This window comes from Lissotriton vulgaris, chromosome 1_2 (genome assembly GCF_964263255.1).
Source record: "Lissotriton vulgaris chromosome 1_2, aLisVul1.2, whole genome shotgun sequence".
Taxonomy (NCBI): Eukaryota; Metazoa; Chordata; class Amphibia; order Caudata; family Salamandridae; genus Lissotriton; species Lissotriton vulgaris.
Window position 1 is genome coordinate 215,997,402 of NC_141686.1, and position 16,165 is coordinate 216,013,566.

General features: G+C 46.6%; 1 protein-coding gene across 3 annotated transcripts in view; it reads right to left on the reverse strand.

The window, feature by feature from the left end:
- The window catches only part of LOC147735033 (ciliary neurotrophic factor-like), a 550,327-nt gene that overhangs the window by 13,071 nt on the left and 521,091 nt on the right, over positions 1-16,165 (reverse strand). The window lies entirely within an intron of this gene.

A 16,165-nucleotide genomic window follows, 5' to 3' on the forward strand; every position in this document is an offset into this window, starting at 1 on the left:
TCTACATTGCAATTACCGATTCGAAAATACAGAATCGTAAAATTTGGTATTTTCGAATCGGTAATTTACAATTACCTACATCTAGCCCTTGGTGACCTATGTTCACCCCCTGTGATTTCAGACGCTAGCCCATGACTACTGACCTGCCCTGGCATTTGGCAGTGCTGGACGCAGGCACCTAAGATTTTTTTTCACACATTAACATACCTGCTAACTTGAGCAAAAATGTCACTGTGTGAAGAGGGGGGGGGGGCGAGACCTTGGAGGGGCGGAGCCTCATGCAGAGAAGTACCTACAAGCCCTTTTAAACTCCACCATGCTCCAACGCCCCTTCCACTCCCCCACCCTCCTCCAATGAACTTTAGCAGCTCAAAGCCTCAGAAAACGAGCTGGAAAACCACTACTTACAGTGGTTTACAGCTAATTTTTCCTGCTGCCGTGTGGTATCAGCTCCTCACCGGGAGATAGGTGATTATATTTATTTTATTTTATTTTATTTTTATTTGTTGCGTTTTTATATAGCGCGGACTTTACCCGAAGGTGTCAGAGCGCTTCACAAAAGGAACAGTAGTGAAACATGAGGAAAATTTACAAGTCAGCATGTTACAAAAGCAAACGTTACGTTACATAAGGCAACAGTGACAATTGTGAATGTATCAAGAGCAAACAAAATACAAGAGGTAGCAAATGATACGTTACAAGAGGAAAAAAGTGACGTGTGTATGTTACAAAAGCGTACAAAGTACAAATAGAGGTATAATATTGCACTAAATGGCAGATACTCAAAACACAAGAACAAATGTTACATTACATGAGGCAATGGTGGCAATTGTGCATGTATCAAAAGCAAACAAAATTCAAGAGGTAGCAAACAATATATTACAAGAGGGAAAGTGACGTGTGCATGTTACAAAGGAGTACACAATACAAGTAGAAGTATAATACTGCAATAAATGGCAGACTCTCAAACCAAAAGAACACATTGGGAAGGCACTTCTATAGTCCTGTAGAACAGAATTTCCTATAATGGAAGGACTTCCTTCAGATAATAGAGAGGGCGTGAATTAAATTTGGTGGTGTCTTTGAAGGAGGAGAGCTTTAAGGTCAGTTTTGAAGGCCTGGGAAGAGGTGGTGGTCTGGAGCTGAGGCAGAAGTGAGTACAAGATTCTCACTGCGTTGCCTGAAAAGGATTGGGCCATCGACCTTTCCTTCTTGAAAGTGGGGGGTTCAAGCAGTAGATTTTCCGCATTACGTGATGGTCTAGAGCCTCCAGAGAGTTTCAGTTTATTCGCCAGGTAGCGAGGAGAGGAGGAGTGCAAGGCTTAGTGGGTGATGCAGGCAGTCATGAGGATAGATCTTGCCTCGATGGGAAGCCAACGGAGGGTGCAACAAGACCTGAACTTTGGTGGAGGGGAGGCTAAGACTCCCAGCCAGTGCTGGACCTAGCACTGGTGCAACAGTTTTTTTTGGCACCCCACTCCCCCATTTCCTCCTTATCCATGAATTTACTCACTATCACTCGCCAACAATGCACCTCATCTCTCTATAGCCCTTCTGACAAACATTCAATTTTTTTCTAGGGCTACTCGTAGTTTACTCACACTCAGTTCTGTGATCTGCATGGTGCACATTCTTTGTAGCAGGCACATTAACCCTCTGCACTGTGTTGGTGACAGGAGTGCCCATGTGAGTGCACGGTAAGCGATGCAAAAGTGTGAGAGTAGGGTTAAAGGAGTGACTGCAGGGCGAGTGAGGTGACCATATGAATTTGGGTGCAGATGAAAGTGCAGAGTGGAACAAATGAATGTATGGTTAGTGATGGGCTTGTTTGATTGAGATTGCAGAGGGAGTAGTGAGGGGGACAGGTGAGTGAAGTGTCCCATGACTGCAGGGTGAGTAGTGTGTTCATTTTAACGGCTGGGTGAGGTACAGGGTTAACAGCGCAAGTGCATTGTGAGTGCAGAGTGATCACTGTGAGTGCAGAGTGAGTGGTGTACTCATGTGACCGCAGGGTAGTGGAGGCAGAGCGGTGTGAGTTCATGTCGAGTGGCATAAGTGCTGTGTGGTCTTTGTGAGCACAGGGTGAATGGTGTGAGTGCATTGTGATTGCTGTGAGTGCAGGGTGAGTGTGAAAGTGAAGAGAAGGGAATGAGGAGTGAGTTGTCTGAATGCAGGGTGCATTCCCAGACACTTGAAGCAGCTCGGCATGTTATTATGGGATGGCATAGGGTTTCAGATATAAGTTAAACAATTGCTATTATGGTATTATTCAGGGCCGGCCTTGCGATACCGGGCACCAGGTTTTTTTCTCTGTGGGCTGGAAAGGTAGGTGCCGTTTTTGGTACAGGGGGGCCGGTTTTGCAGCAGTCCAGCAATATTGCCCCCCTGTACCAAAAGCAGCTTCAGTGCTTTCCACATTCACCTGCCATAAAACCCCCACCACCCCCCAGCCGTACACCCCTCATCAGCGGCCGGTCAGACTCAATTGGCAAGGCTAGTTTGCGTTCCCAGCCTGGCTCTGTCCAGGGATCGAGGGTAGAAGAAATAAATGGGTATGTAAATATGCAAATGGTCTTCAAAGACCTGTGAAAAACTTGGGCGTGCCAGAGATAAGACTCCAGACACTGTCCAGCCGAGCCCACAGCAGCTCAAGCGGCAACAGCCCTGGCTGAGACAACATGACAGGGGGCGGGGGAGGAGGAGGAGCGCCCTAGGTGGGTTGCGTGCCTGATGGGATCCGCTATTGTGTGTCACACGGTGGTACAGTGTGAGTTGGAAGGTATGAATAAAGCCCACAACTTGTGCCTATCCTTGCCCTGTAGCTTCTGTGTCTGCAAATATTTCGCTGAATTTGGTGGAGTATTACTAGCCACAGTTCAGTAATAAATAAATAAAACATAAATAAAATAATACAAAGTATTTATTTTTATAAATCATTTAAAATAAATACAATGAACCCATAAAATAAATATTAAAAATCATTCAAACTAAGCAATAGTAGAGAAAGTATTGGATTTTGGAGGGGGTCAAAGTATTTAGCAAGAAATCCATAAAGGCACAGCAAACCAAATGCATATCTTTAAGACTCTCACCCAGAGCCAGCCTTAAATGTTGCAAGTACACAAGATCGAAATAAAATAACACAATACATGAGTACATCATTATATTTACTATTCCACTCCAAAGTAAGCAAAGAGCAGGGAAGGTGATGATCGTTGAAGGGTTAGATTTACTCTCACCAATCCAATCTTAGGAACAGTAGGGAGCACATTTTATAGCACCACTTCAACGTGAACAAAAACAAGGAAAGTGTTGGACTTTGGAAGGGTTTAGTTTGCTGTTCTCATTCTAATGTGAACAATGGTGTTGAATTTCTTTCACTTTAGAGGGGTTAGATTTACTCTTCCCACTCCAATCTGAGCAAGAGTTGGGGAATTCTTGCACTTTTGAGGTTTTAGGCTTACTATTTCCACTCAAATCTGAACAGTAGTAAAGAAAATGTTAGTCTTTTGATTGGTTTGACTCACTCTTCCCACTGCAGCTTAAACAAAAGCATGAACAGTGTTGAACTTTGGAGAGGTTAGAGTTACTTTTCCCACACCAAAGTAAACAACAGTATGGAAAGTGTTTGACGTTAGTGGCTTAGATTTACTCTTCCATCTCATAACATTTTTTTCTAAAAGCAAACATTTAAATATAAAACAAAATATAACAATTTTAAATAAACAGAATATTATAGATATATGAAATTTTAAAAATCTGAATTTCATATTACAAGATAAAAAAACAAAAAGTTAAACGTGTTTAAAATAAATTCGCTACCCTTCCTACCACACAAAAATCACAATTAAAAGTTATTATATTTTTTTAAACATGAAAGATCATTAGCAACAAATTAATTATTGAATAAAGCAATAGAAATTAAAACAAATACATATTAAAATATTTTCAAAATCTTGCAATTAAATAAACAAGCCATTAACAAGTAAAAACAACGAATAATCTAAATAACATTTATTCCATAAATAATTTACATAATTATCGATTATCAATGTAATTAACATACACATTAATTACAAATAAAGGGCAATAATTTGTTATTGAAATAACTTCCCTACTCTACTTCCCTGCAAACCCAACAAGCCGCTAATCTAGCGGTTCCCAAACTGTGCACCGCTGCACCCCAGTGTGCCATCAAAGCTAGCCAAGGGTGCCGTGAACAGACGAAACTATGATGTTCTGATGGTTCCAATTAATCTTATGACCTAACAGTAAGCCATAAAACTGTAAATTGATATGGTAATTGGTCTTTTTGTTCATTCCTCTGTTACTGGATCTCTTTAAATAGCACAAGTCACAAAATTAAAGCATACAAACAGATACCAATGCCCTAATTTGGGATTTTCTTCAGGAACTACGCTAGTCACAGACATAATTTCACAGACTCTTCCGCCATCTACTGGAAAGGGATTGAATAATTCTCAAGTAAAACCACTCCATTTATTTCTGTAATGTATATCATGGTTATTTATTACCTAATGTCCTTGGTTTTTCCAATGCTCCACATGCTGGCTGGAGGGTAAACTGCTAACATAGATTAAACATCGAGCGTTGCCCACTGGTACTGTGTAAGCATCTTTACGTTTTTCATTACACAAGCCCATTCCTATGGTTGCCTTTTTTCTGCACATAAGAAAATTCTGTCATCGTCGCCCACTATTCTTAGGCCTTGCTGGGTCTATCGTTTTACTGATTTTCCCCTCTATTTTCCCCTCAGATTGGCCTATTTATGCTACAGCGCCCTGCTTACTCTTATAATCGCAGACATCTGTATTTGGAGAGTACACATCTGCATTCTGTGCACCACCAACAGTGTGAAGACTTTTGGGAACAGCCTGGCTTGCCTATAGAGTTGGATCGATCCCCTAACCAGTGAAGTAGTGTGGCTCACTGGTTAGGGGCGGCAGACCCAAGAGCAGAGGACGGCCCGGGACCAGGGTTCGATTCCCGGCGTGGCAGGTTTCTGGACCAGGGTCAGTGGACTCGATAATTCTCTCGCCTCGGTGCCCACTCTGATCAGCGATCACACTCGGCAACTCTGGGCATTAGCTTGCCTCATCTTCACTAACGGCCCCACCAGACCGCCGGGGATGCCTGGTCTCACCCTGGAGATACCCATTAAGGGACCATCTCTCAGGGAAGCCAGAAAGGGTTTCGCAGCGGTCGAAGCGCCTTGGGACCCTACGGGTAAGTAGTGCGCTATATAAATGCCTATACATTTACATTTACATTTACATCGATCCGGAAAAGGGTTCGATTGTTTCACTATTGGTGTACATAAGGTTTACCACACACATTTAATCTCACTTCGATCCCTATTAAAAATGTACACCCAAGTGGTGCAGAGTATTGTTTCTGACTTTACCAATTAAAGTGTTTTTTTCATTAAACAATTGTTAATATTTTAGTTTGTGGCATCTATGATTATGATAACTTCATCGCTTTTATTCCAATTATTTTCTGGGAGAAAAATGTAAGTACTCCCAAGGCCAGGCTTACATACCCCCACATGCCCAAAAATCTAAATTTCACATTACAAACCTAATAAAAAACAAATATCATAATACTAACACCTGATAATTATAATAACTAATTTATATTAATTCAAAAAACGACCTTCTATGCAACTATATTAAAGAATGCAATTTTATACAAAACAATTAATTTTTTAAAGCAGTATTATTCCTACAAAAAATTCTTACCTTCTATATTCTGTCCTACTATTGTTTTTGAATTGATGATATTTTTGACACAATATTCTGGTATCTTAATATTTTGGTTGAATGCCACCATGCGGCAGAGGACACCTCCTGCCTGTTTCTTCCAGAACCAGAAAACTGTCCCTTGAGCTATCTTAGGAAGGTACCGTCGGCTGTCGTGGACTTCAAACAGTGCTATCCAAGGGTAGTGATTGCTACCTTTCACATGCCCTTTGGACTCCTGGCAATGTGCTGCCAAGGGTAGTGATTGCTACCTTTCACATGCCCTTTGGACTCCTGGCAATGTGCTGCCAAGGGTAGTGATTGCTACCTTTCACATGCCCTTTGGACTCCTGGCAATGTGCTGCCACGGGTAGTGATTGCTACCTTTCACATGCCCTTTGGACTCCTGGCAATGTGCTGCCAAGGGGAGTGATTGCTACCTTTCACATGCCCTTTGGACTCCTGGCAATGTGCTGCCAAGGGTAGTGATTGCTACCTTTCACATGCCCTTTGGACTCCTGGCAATGTGCTGCCAAAAGTAGTGATTGCTACCTTTCACATGCCCTTTGGACTCCTGGCAATGTGCTGCCAAGGGTAGTGATTGCTACCTTTCACATGCCCTTTGGACTCCTGGCAATGTGCTCCCAAGGGTAGTGATTGCTACCTTTCACATGCCCTTTGGACTCCTGGCAATGTGCTGCCAAGGGTAGTGATTGCTACCTTTCACATGCCCTTTGGACTCCTGGCAATGTGCTGCCAAGGGTAGTGATAGCTACCTTTCACTGCCCTTTGGACTCCTGGCAATGTGCTGCCTAATCAGGTGTACTGATGCTTACCTAGGGAGGACCTGGGCCATGGTGGTGGTAATCAGTGTGAGGGTCTTGGGAGGAGACGGTAATTGCCTATGATGAGGTGTAGCATTTATAGAGGTGAGACCCTTGCCAATTGGGGGTAGACACCCTATTGGGAAACTACTTCATATATGTATTAACTATTTTATTAGAAATCTCCTACTGCGCCACCCTGATGACTCCTCATAATGTTGCCAAAATGAGTGGGTAACTGTATGTCAGGGAACATACTTCTGACAGCTAGATAAACGATGATTCTTTGAGAGGTTAGAGGCAGATTTACAAGCCCCTTGTGACACTTTTACCCCGCCTTTGCGTCACTTTTGTGACACAGCAGTCGTAAACAATATGCCACGTTTCAACACATTTACAATGTGACGCATCTAGGTAGAAGTGTCACGTTGTAAAACCCTCCGCTACATTATACCTGCATCAGGTATAATGTATGCAGGGTGGCCGTTACGACGTATGAAAGCCTTGTAAAACCTCTACACTTCTACTAATTCACGTCTCAAGCATAGTCCCAGATATCAAAATGGAAATCTACAAGATTTCACTGCGTCACTTCTACGACGCCACTGCGTCAAAACCTTACGCCAGCATATTAGGAGTGATGCAGCATAATAGAAATAGGCATTTTGAAGCATTGCTGGAGTTGCGTCGTGGCTGCAACATGACTCCAGCAATGAGTTGCCTTAATGCAAACAGATGCATCACACATCTGTCAATCCTTGCACCACGGTGCAAGACATTGTAAATGCGACGCATCTATGGTGGCGCAAGGGGTTTTTTGTGTGACGCAAATTAACTGACGCATCCCTGCTAATATGAAGAGATGTGTCAGTTTTCGTAAATCTGCCCCTTAGTTTCCTTAGAAAGTTTTTCTGAACTCAATGCTGTGTGGAGTGTCACGCATGCCCTGTAGCATGAGTTGGCAGGGCGGGTCTTAGCATGGGACCTCTTCCGGGACAATGTTATCAATCTGCCCAAGATTTAATTAATTGTTCTATCCTGTTTTAATGTCTCCACATAAAGAGAATCATAAAATATATATTGTTAGAAATCGGCTTTATAATTTGAAATGAAAATCACAAACAATACAGGTTTTATTTGATGAACAGCTAAAATAGGGATTCCAATTGACTGCAGACAGGACACCCTGTGTGAGAGAACCTTTCGAAATAATGCAATAGGTACATTTAAAATGCAAAATGTTATGTATTCTTTTAACGTTTTAAAATTTTGTTGTGGATTCCAGACATATTCACATACCACACAACTTTAATCAAACTTCAGGATGTCCGAAATGTAGTTCATTGCGATCAGTTTGACCTCAATTCTGTTTCAAATCCTCTACCCTCCCCCCAGAACCTCTACACTTCTTCTATTAATTCACGTCTCAAGCATAGTCCCAGATATCAAAATGGAACAATAATCAATCCATTTAAATACACAGGCATATTTATCATGATTGTTGCTTCGGCCTTGCACAATGAAAAGGGGCGCAAGGACGACGCAACAACAAAGTCAGATTTATCAAGCAACGCAAGGCCACCTTGTGTGGCCATGCACGACTTGTTAAATCAAGAGTAAAGCAAAACAGCACAAATGGCTGCATTGCACTACTCGGCCCCAGGAAGGCATTCCATGGGTGGATGCATGGTGTTCAAAGCAAACACAAGGAGATGATGGACTGAGCGCTGAAACTTTATAAACACTCACCCCCCGTCACAGATCTGGATTAAATCCATCATCACTCTTTAGCTCACTTTGCCACCCCAGATCAGACCCAGCTATATGCAAATCAGTCTTGGCCCTGTGCCTCATGGGAACATTCCAGCCTGAACTGCAAAGCCATGTCTTGCCTGGACAGGAAACAAGCCTCCTGGGACCGGGTTTGGGCTAACAGCCCTCTTCAGCCAGGCTAGATTGAATCCAATTGCAAAGTGAGCAAGGCACCCACGTCTGGGCATACCCTGCCAACCTAGGGCGAACAAAGCAAAACCAAAGGGGATGATGGACGGAGTGTTGAACAATCCAAGCACTCACTCCCAGTCAACTGATCTGGGTTTACTCCATCACCGTTCTGTAGCCCACTCTGCCACCCCAGCTAATCAGTTTGACCCTGTGCCTCATGGGAACAGTCCAGCCCGAACTGCCAAGCCATGTCTTCCCTGGACCGGAAAAAAGCATCCTGGGACCGGTTCCGGGTTCATAACCCTCATCAGCCAGGCTATCTTGAATCCAGTGACAAAGTGAGCAAGGGACTCACGTGGATGCATGGTGTTCCCACACATTCACCCAAGGATTTTGGTTCATTCCCAGATTTATCATTACTGGTGAGATGTAACAAGGAGAATTATCTTTATTTTTGTTTCTTCTTCATTCTATGTGTGATGCATTCTGCAGCACACATAGAAGAGTAAAATGCCTCGGAGGATTGTTTTTGTACAGGAAGGTGCCGCTCCCCGCACAAAACCATCCTGCTTACACAGGAGGCTCCCTTGCACCATGAGGCTCCCTTGCACCATGAGGCTCCCTTGCACCATGAGGCTCCCTTGCACCATGAGGCTCCCTTGCACCATGAGGCTCCCTTGCACCATGAAGCTCCCTTGCACCATGAGGCTCCCTTGCACCATGAAGCTCCCTTGCACCTTGAGGCTCCCTTGCACAATGAAGCTCCCTTGCACCATGGTGAAAGGGTGCCTGCGTTTGCACTAGGCAGACAGCCACCTTGCTTCACTGCATGGAAACCACAGGAATGTGCTGTATGATGTTTATGCTGCATTCCTGCCCTTTCATGCAGCGCAGCAAGGTGGCTTGCTGCATGAGCTGCGTATGAATTTGATAAGTGTGCCCTCAATCCTTAATCCAAGTCGTAATGATAATCGGGTTCACTAAAATTGCAAAAAACAAAGCAAAATATAATAAATATAGCAATTCCCGATGATAAAAGGCCCCCATCGTTTTCAAAATTCCATAAGAATATTTAAAACGTTTCGAAAAAGGCCAAACCAGGAGAATTTACATGAAGAAGTAACAGAGTTTACTTTTATTCCAGACTCTACAAGCAACACTTTTCATTGGGAGCCTAGATATCCATCAATAAAAGACTGTCATTACATTCACCACTTATTTTCAAGCTGAAATTACTAGTATTGCTTTTGAACACTTAAAACATTTATTAAAGACATGCTGCTTGAGATTTATACTATGTGTTACATTTTAGGAGTAGAACACCTTTGCTGAATCAGTAATTGATTTTGAACATTTTGGGCCACATGTACGACCATTTCATTTTGCGAGTCGCATATTGCGGTTTTTAGCGACTTGCCATTTGCGAATCTCAAAATTAAATGTTCCAAAATGTCGCAGGCACATGTAGCAATTCCCAATGGTGTCGCAAATGCCCTACCTCATTAATATTCATGAGGATGGCAGTTTGCAATCCATTAGGAATGAGCTGTAATCATAGGGATGGTGGCCTGCTGAGGTCAGCAGCCCATCATTTCTGTGATTGCTTTTTAAATGAAGCACTTTTTTGCTTCATTCCTTAAAGGAAAACAGGATGCATTAAGTAAAGAAAAATTAAAAGATTCCTTTTTAAGAGTAGGCAGTGGTCTGTGGGACTACTGCCTGCTCACCCTGAGGAAGAGGTCCCCTGGGGACACCATCCTGTGGCTGGCTTCCCACCTTCTTGAAGAGGGCAGTAAACTGTGATTGTTTTGCAACCACATTCCGGTCGCAAAACAATCATGCATCACCCTGTGACTCGCTATTAGGAAGGGATGGCTTTGGCATGCCAGTTCTCAATGGCAACGCGCAAACCTTTTTTGCGAGTCCGAAATAAGTTACCGACTCGCACAATAGGGTTGGTACATGGCAGAAGTCATTATAGCAGTCACAAATGGGCTGAATCTCCGTGTAGACTGCTAAAAATTGTTGAGCACGTGCCCTCATGTACCTTCACTTCTGAAAGGTGTTTTTCCAACTAGTAGCAAAATTATTTTTCAAAACTGAAGTCAGCAAATGTATTTCATTATTATTATTATTATTATTAATTTAGACTTTTAGAGCGCATACCTGCCCAAGGGCTTTCCAGCGCTGAGAGACAGGATGCAGACAGAATAAAGTACATAACTAGAGGTACTGCCTAAACAACCAGGTTTTCATAGATTTCAGGAATTCTAGTTCCTTGTCCAGGGAATGGCATTCCTTCAGTAAGGTTTTCCAGAATTGGAAACCTTGTCCAAGGTCCGGTAAGCCGTGATCCCAGGTGAAGTGGTATCGTTCCCACATCTCCGCTGCATGAGGCTCCCTTTACGCAGTTGACTCTCTCAGGAGGGTCTCTGAGACTCCAAGGCCTACCACCTGGATCCTTCCCCAACAAGGGGAGAGGGAGCGCTTTGGTAAGGGGCGCATACCATGCCTCAGCTGTGCGTGATTCCCTTGATGCTGTGGACTCTCTCAGACTAAGAATATTGGATCTTTCCCCAACAAGGGGAGAAGGATTGCTTAGTCAAAGAACAACAAGGGACAGGAGGCTAGAAGGCGGGTTGGAACTGGCAGGTCAACAGGGGGGAACATACAGCAAAATAAAAATCGCATTAATTACAGAAAAATAACACATTCAATACCAGGGTAAATTAGCGATCCAGAAAAAGGCAGGATCCACGAAAGGCAAGGGTCAGGGAGGACAACAGGAGGGAGTCAGCACGTTGAAGAGCCCCACAATGAAGAGATACAGATAGCAGAAAAGGAAATGTATATGTTGTAGAGTCAATCAGGAAAGAGATGCAAATAGGAAAGCTCAGAATCACAAAATAGTGATATCAAGTACAATGTAACTACATATACTAGTGGTTAGAGTTGTAACTATGCAAAATAGTAAATTCACTCAGGGTTCCATTTTCACAACGATTAGGCTAAAAACTATTGTATATTACTTTTCAACAGAATGAACGGAGAAATAGGACCTCCAAGGGGGTAGAGAGAGGGAAGGGAGGGAGAAGAGATTGGTGACAGTAGAGACTGGGCCTAGGGGGAGGAGAAAGAGATAAGGCCTTCCAGCCGAGGAGCAATGTCTGAGGGTCGAAAGGATGAAGTCCAATGGACTAAGGCAGAGGACAAGAAACAACAAAATGGTGGCTCCGTTCGGGATCCGCCATTTTGCACCGTCAGTTCCCAGACACATCACTGGACCGTCACTCTGATGTATCTCCAGCTATGCATTGATAGGGAAAACTAAGCAGTCACATCTGTGGAATAAATGAGGAAGAACAAACTCCAAGGAGGCAGTCTGTGTCTATAAATCCTCAGAGGGAAGGCAGTTCAGGCAGGCCGATTCATACAAAAACTCAGAGGGCCCGATTCACAGACTGAACTTAAGACTCAATCCTAAATTTACTACTATTTTGGTATTCACAGAATGCACTTACTACTTTTGGCATTCACAGAATGAACTTACTACTTTTGGTATTCACAGAAGTTAGGATTTTGTCTTAAGTCTGTCTTAAGTCTGTCTTAAGTCTGTCTTAAATTTGAATACCAAAATAGTAGTAAGTTTAGGATTGAGTCTTAAGTTCATTCTGTGAATCGGGCCCAGAGGGTTCCTCTGATTCCTGGGCGGCCCTCATCTGTCTTGCACTTGGTTTACCCATTTCAGTGGTAGTGTCGTAGGCACCACATGGCTATGCAATGGAATTATAAATACTATTGCCTGGGTTCACTCTCTCCCTCTGTCTCTCTGTCTCCATCTGTCTCCCTCACTCTGACTGTATCGCTCCCTCTCTCCCTCTGTCTCACTCCCTCTCTCCCTCTGTCTCACTCTTTCTCTCCCTCTGTCTTGCTCACTCCCTCTCTCCCTCTGTCTCACTCACTCTGAATGTCTCACTCTCTATATCTCCCTCTCCATCTCTGTCTACCTCTCCATCTCTGTCTACCTCTCCATCTCTGTCTTCCTCTCCCTCACTCTGTTTTCCTCTCCCTCAGTTTTCCTCTCCCTCACTCTGTTTACCTCTCCCTCAGTTTCCCTCTCTCATACTCTGTTTCCCTCTCCCTCAGTTTTCCTCTCCCTCACTCTGTTTCCCTCTCTCTCACTCTGTTTCCCTCTCCCTCAGTTTCCCTCTCTCTCACTCTGTTTCCCTCTCCCTCAGTTTCCCTCTCCCTCACTCTGTCTCCCTCTCCCTCAGTTTCGCTCTCCCTCACTCTGTTTCCCTCTCCCTCCTTCCCTCTGTCTCCCTCTCTCCTTCCTTCCCTCTGTCTCGCTCTCTCCTTCCCTCTCCCTCCTTCCCTTTCCCTCCTTCCCTTTCCCTCTTTCCCTCGTCTCCCTCTCTCTCCCTCCCTCACTCTGTCTCCCTCCCTCACTCTGTCTCCCTCCCTCACTATGTCTCCCTCCCTCACTATGTCTCCCTCCCTCACTATGTCTCCCTCCCTCACTATGTCTCCCTCCCTCACTCTGTCTCCCTCCCTCACTCTGTCTCCCTCCCTCACTCTTAGCGGGCTCCCTCACTCTTAGCGGGTTCCCTCGCTCTTAGCGGGCTCCCTCGCTCTTAGCGGGTTCCCTCACTCTTAGCGGGCTCCCTCACTCTTAGCGGGCTCCCTCACTCTTGGCGGGCTCCCTTACTCTCCATCCCTCTTACTCCTTCCCTCTCCCTCCCTCCCTCACTCTCCTTCCCTCACTCTCTCCTTCCCTCACTCTCTCCTTCCCTCACTCTCTCCTTCCCTCGCTCTCTCCTTCCCTCGCCCTCCCTCTCCCCTCGCCCTCCCTCTCTCCTCGCCCTCACTCTCTCCTTCCCTCACTCTCTCATTCCCTCCCTCTCTCCTTCCCTCACTCTCTCCTCCCTCACTCTATCCTCCCTCGCTCTCCTCCCTCCCTCTCCCTCCCTTCTCTCCCTCTCCCTCGCTCTCCCTCGCTCTCCCTCGCTCTCCCTCCCTCGCTCTCCCTCCCTCGCTCTCCTTCCCTATCACTCTCCTTCCCTCACTCTCCTTCCCTCTCCCTCCTTCACTCTCCCTCCCTCTCTCCTTCGCTCCCTCTCTCCTTCCCTCCCTCTCTCCTTCCCTCACTCACTCTCTCCTCCCCTCGCCCTCCCTCCCCCTCGCCCTCACTCTCTCCTTCCCTCACTCTCTCCTCCCTCACTCTCTCCTCCCTCACTCTCCCTCCCTCACCCTCCCTCCCTCGCCCTCCCACGCTCTCCTTCCCTCGCTCTCCTTCCCTCGCTCTCTCCTTCCCTCGCTCTCTCCTTCCCTCGCTCTCTCCTTCCTCCCCCTCCTTCCCTCCCCCTCCTTCCATCCCCCTCCTTCCCTCTCCCTCCTTCCCTCACTCTCCCTCACTCTCTTCTTCCCTCAATCTCCCTTCCTCGCTCTCCTTCCCTCGCTCTCCTTCCCTCGCGTTCTCCTTCCCTCACTCTCCCTCTCCCTCCCTCACTCTCCCTCCCTCACTCTCTCTCTCTCTCCCTCCCTTGCTCTCTCCCTCCCTCACTCTCTCCCTTCCTCGCTCTCTCCTTCCCTCGCTCTCTCCTTCCCTTGCTCTCCCCCTCCCTCTCCCTCGTCCTCCCTCTCCCTCGACCTCCCTCTCCCTCACTCTCTCCTTCCCTCGCTCTCTCCCTCCCTCGCTCTCTCCTTCCCTCGCTCTCTCTTTCCCTTGCTCTCCCTCCCTCTCCTCGTCCTCCCTCTCCCTCGACCTCCCTCTCCCTCACCCTCTCCTTCCCTCGCTCTCTCCCTCCCTCGCTCTCTCCTTCCCTCGCTCTCTCCTTCCCTTGCTCTCCCTCCCTCTCCCTCGTCCTCCCTCTCCCTCGTCCTCCCTCTCCCTCGACCTCCCTCTCCCTCACTCTCTCCTTCCCTCGCTCTCTCCTTCCCTCATTCTCCTGCCCTCTCCCTCCCTCACTCTCCTTCCCTCACTCTCTCCTTCCCTCACTCTCTCCTTCCCTTGCTCTCCCTCCCTCTCCCTCGTCCTCCCTCTCCCTCGTCCTCACTCTCCTTCACTCTCTCCTTCCCTCGCTCTCTCCTTCCCTCATTCTCCTGCCCTCTCCCTCCCTCTCCTTCCCTCACTCTCTCCTTCCCTCGCTCTCTCCTTCCCTTGCTCTCCCTCCCTCTCCCTCGTCCTCCCTCTCCCTCGACCTCCCTCTCCCTCACTCTCTCCTTCCCTCGCTCTCTCCTTCCCTCATTCTCCTGCCCTCTCCCTCCCTCACTCTCCTTCCCTCACTCTCTCCTTCCCTCACTCTCTCCTTCCCTTGCTCTCCCTCCCTCTCCCTCGTCCTCCCTCTCCCTCGTCCTCACTCTCTCCTTCCCTCGCTCTACCTCTCCCTCGCCCTCACTCTCCTGCCCTCACTCTCCCTCCCTCTCCTTCCCTCACTCTCTCCTTCCCTCACTCTCTCCTTCCCTTGCTCTCGCTCCCTCTCCCCCGTCCTCACTCTCTCCTTCCCTCGCTCTACCTCTCCCTCGCCCTCACTCTCCTGCCATCACTCTCCTGCCATCACTCTCCTGTCATCACTCTCCCTCACTCTCCTTCCCTCCCTGTCTCCCTCCCTCCACCTTGCCCGTTTGTGCCCGGGCTGAGACAGCTTCTGGGCAGGCACACCCACAAATACAGCCTCCCCGGAGCACTTCACACGTCTTCAAAAGACACTTCGTATGTTAATGAGGCTTTGTCACCTCTTAGCCCCCCTGCAGCCCCACTCTGACTACGAAGGGAATCGCCCGGCCCCCACAGAGCAGTAGTCTGAGTCGCGCTGCCGCAGGGGTTTTTGCTGACACTGTAAAAAAAAAAAATTTAAACAAGGGTACATGTCTGCAAGGTCCGCGGGCCGCCAGGGAAGGCTTGCCGGGCCGCCCCTGGCCCGCGGGCCGTACTATGAGTACCCGTGCTCTACGGTATTACCCCACTCCTCGGGCGTTGAGCTTAGCCCAGCACCTTTTCTTTGTCTCGTGTTTCCGGGATGCTCCCTGCTGAGCGCTCCCTTTTTTCCGATTATAGAAAGATATATATCAATGGTCTGACCAGGGGACTGGTATTGAGGATCCGACTGTGAGGTTCGAGTCACTTGAGATAACTTGGTCTAGTGTATGTCCCTTGGAGTGTGTGACACCCAATACCAATTGAGAGAGTTAGAAAGCTTCAAGATCTGCAAGCATTCTTTTTAAAACTAGGAAGGTTGTGGTTCTCTACGTGTCGGTTTAGATCTCCTATTATGGTTATGTTAGCTTTCTTTAAAGTTAGGCTGGCAAGTGAGTCCAAAAGGCTTTCTAGGAACTCACTATAAGGGGCAGGGGGGTATAAATTAGAAGCCCTGAAAAGGTGTGGTTGGGTGACAAAGATAATGCAAATTGGAGACATTCGCAACTTTATCCGGGAAGGTCTCGGTGGTGCATTTGTATACACTTTTTATTATAATTGCCAGACCCCTCTCCCCCTTTTCCTCGAGTCGTTCCAGTCTAAAAATGTTATAGTCTGAGGGCAGGGCCAATACTATGTTGTGGGAGGAGCATTCTGTAAGCCAGCTTTCTGTTTTACACCGACTGCAGGAAAATGCCACCATCTTCCTCCCCGTGCGA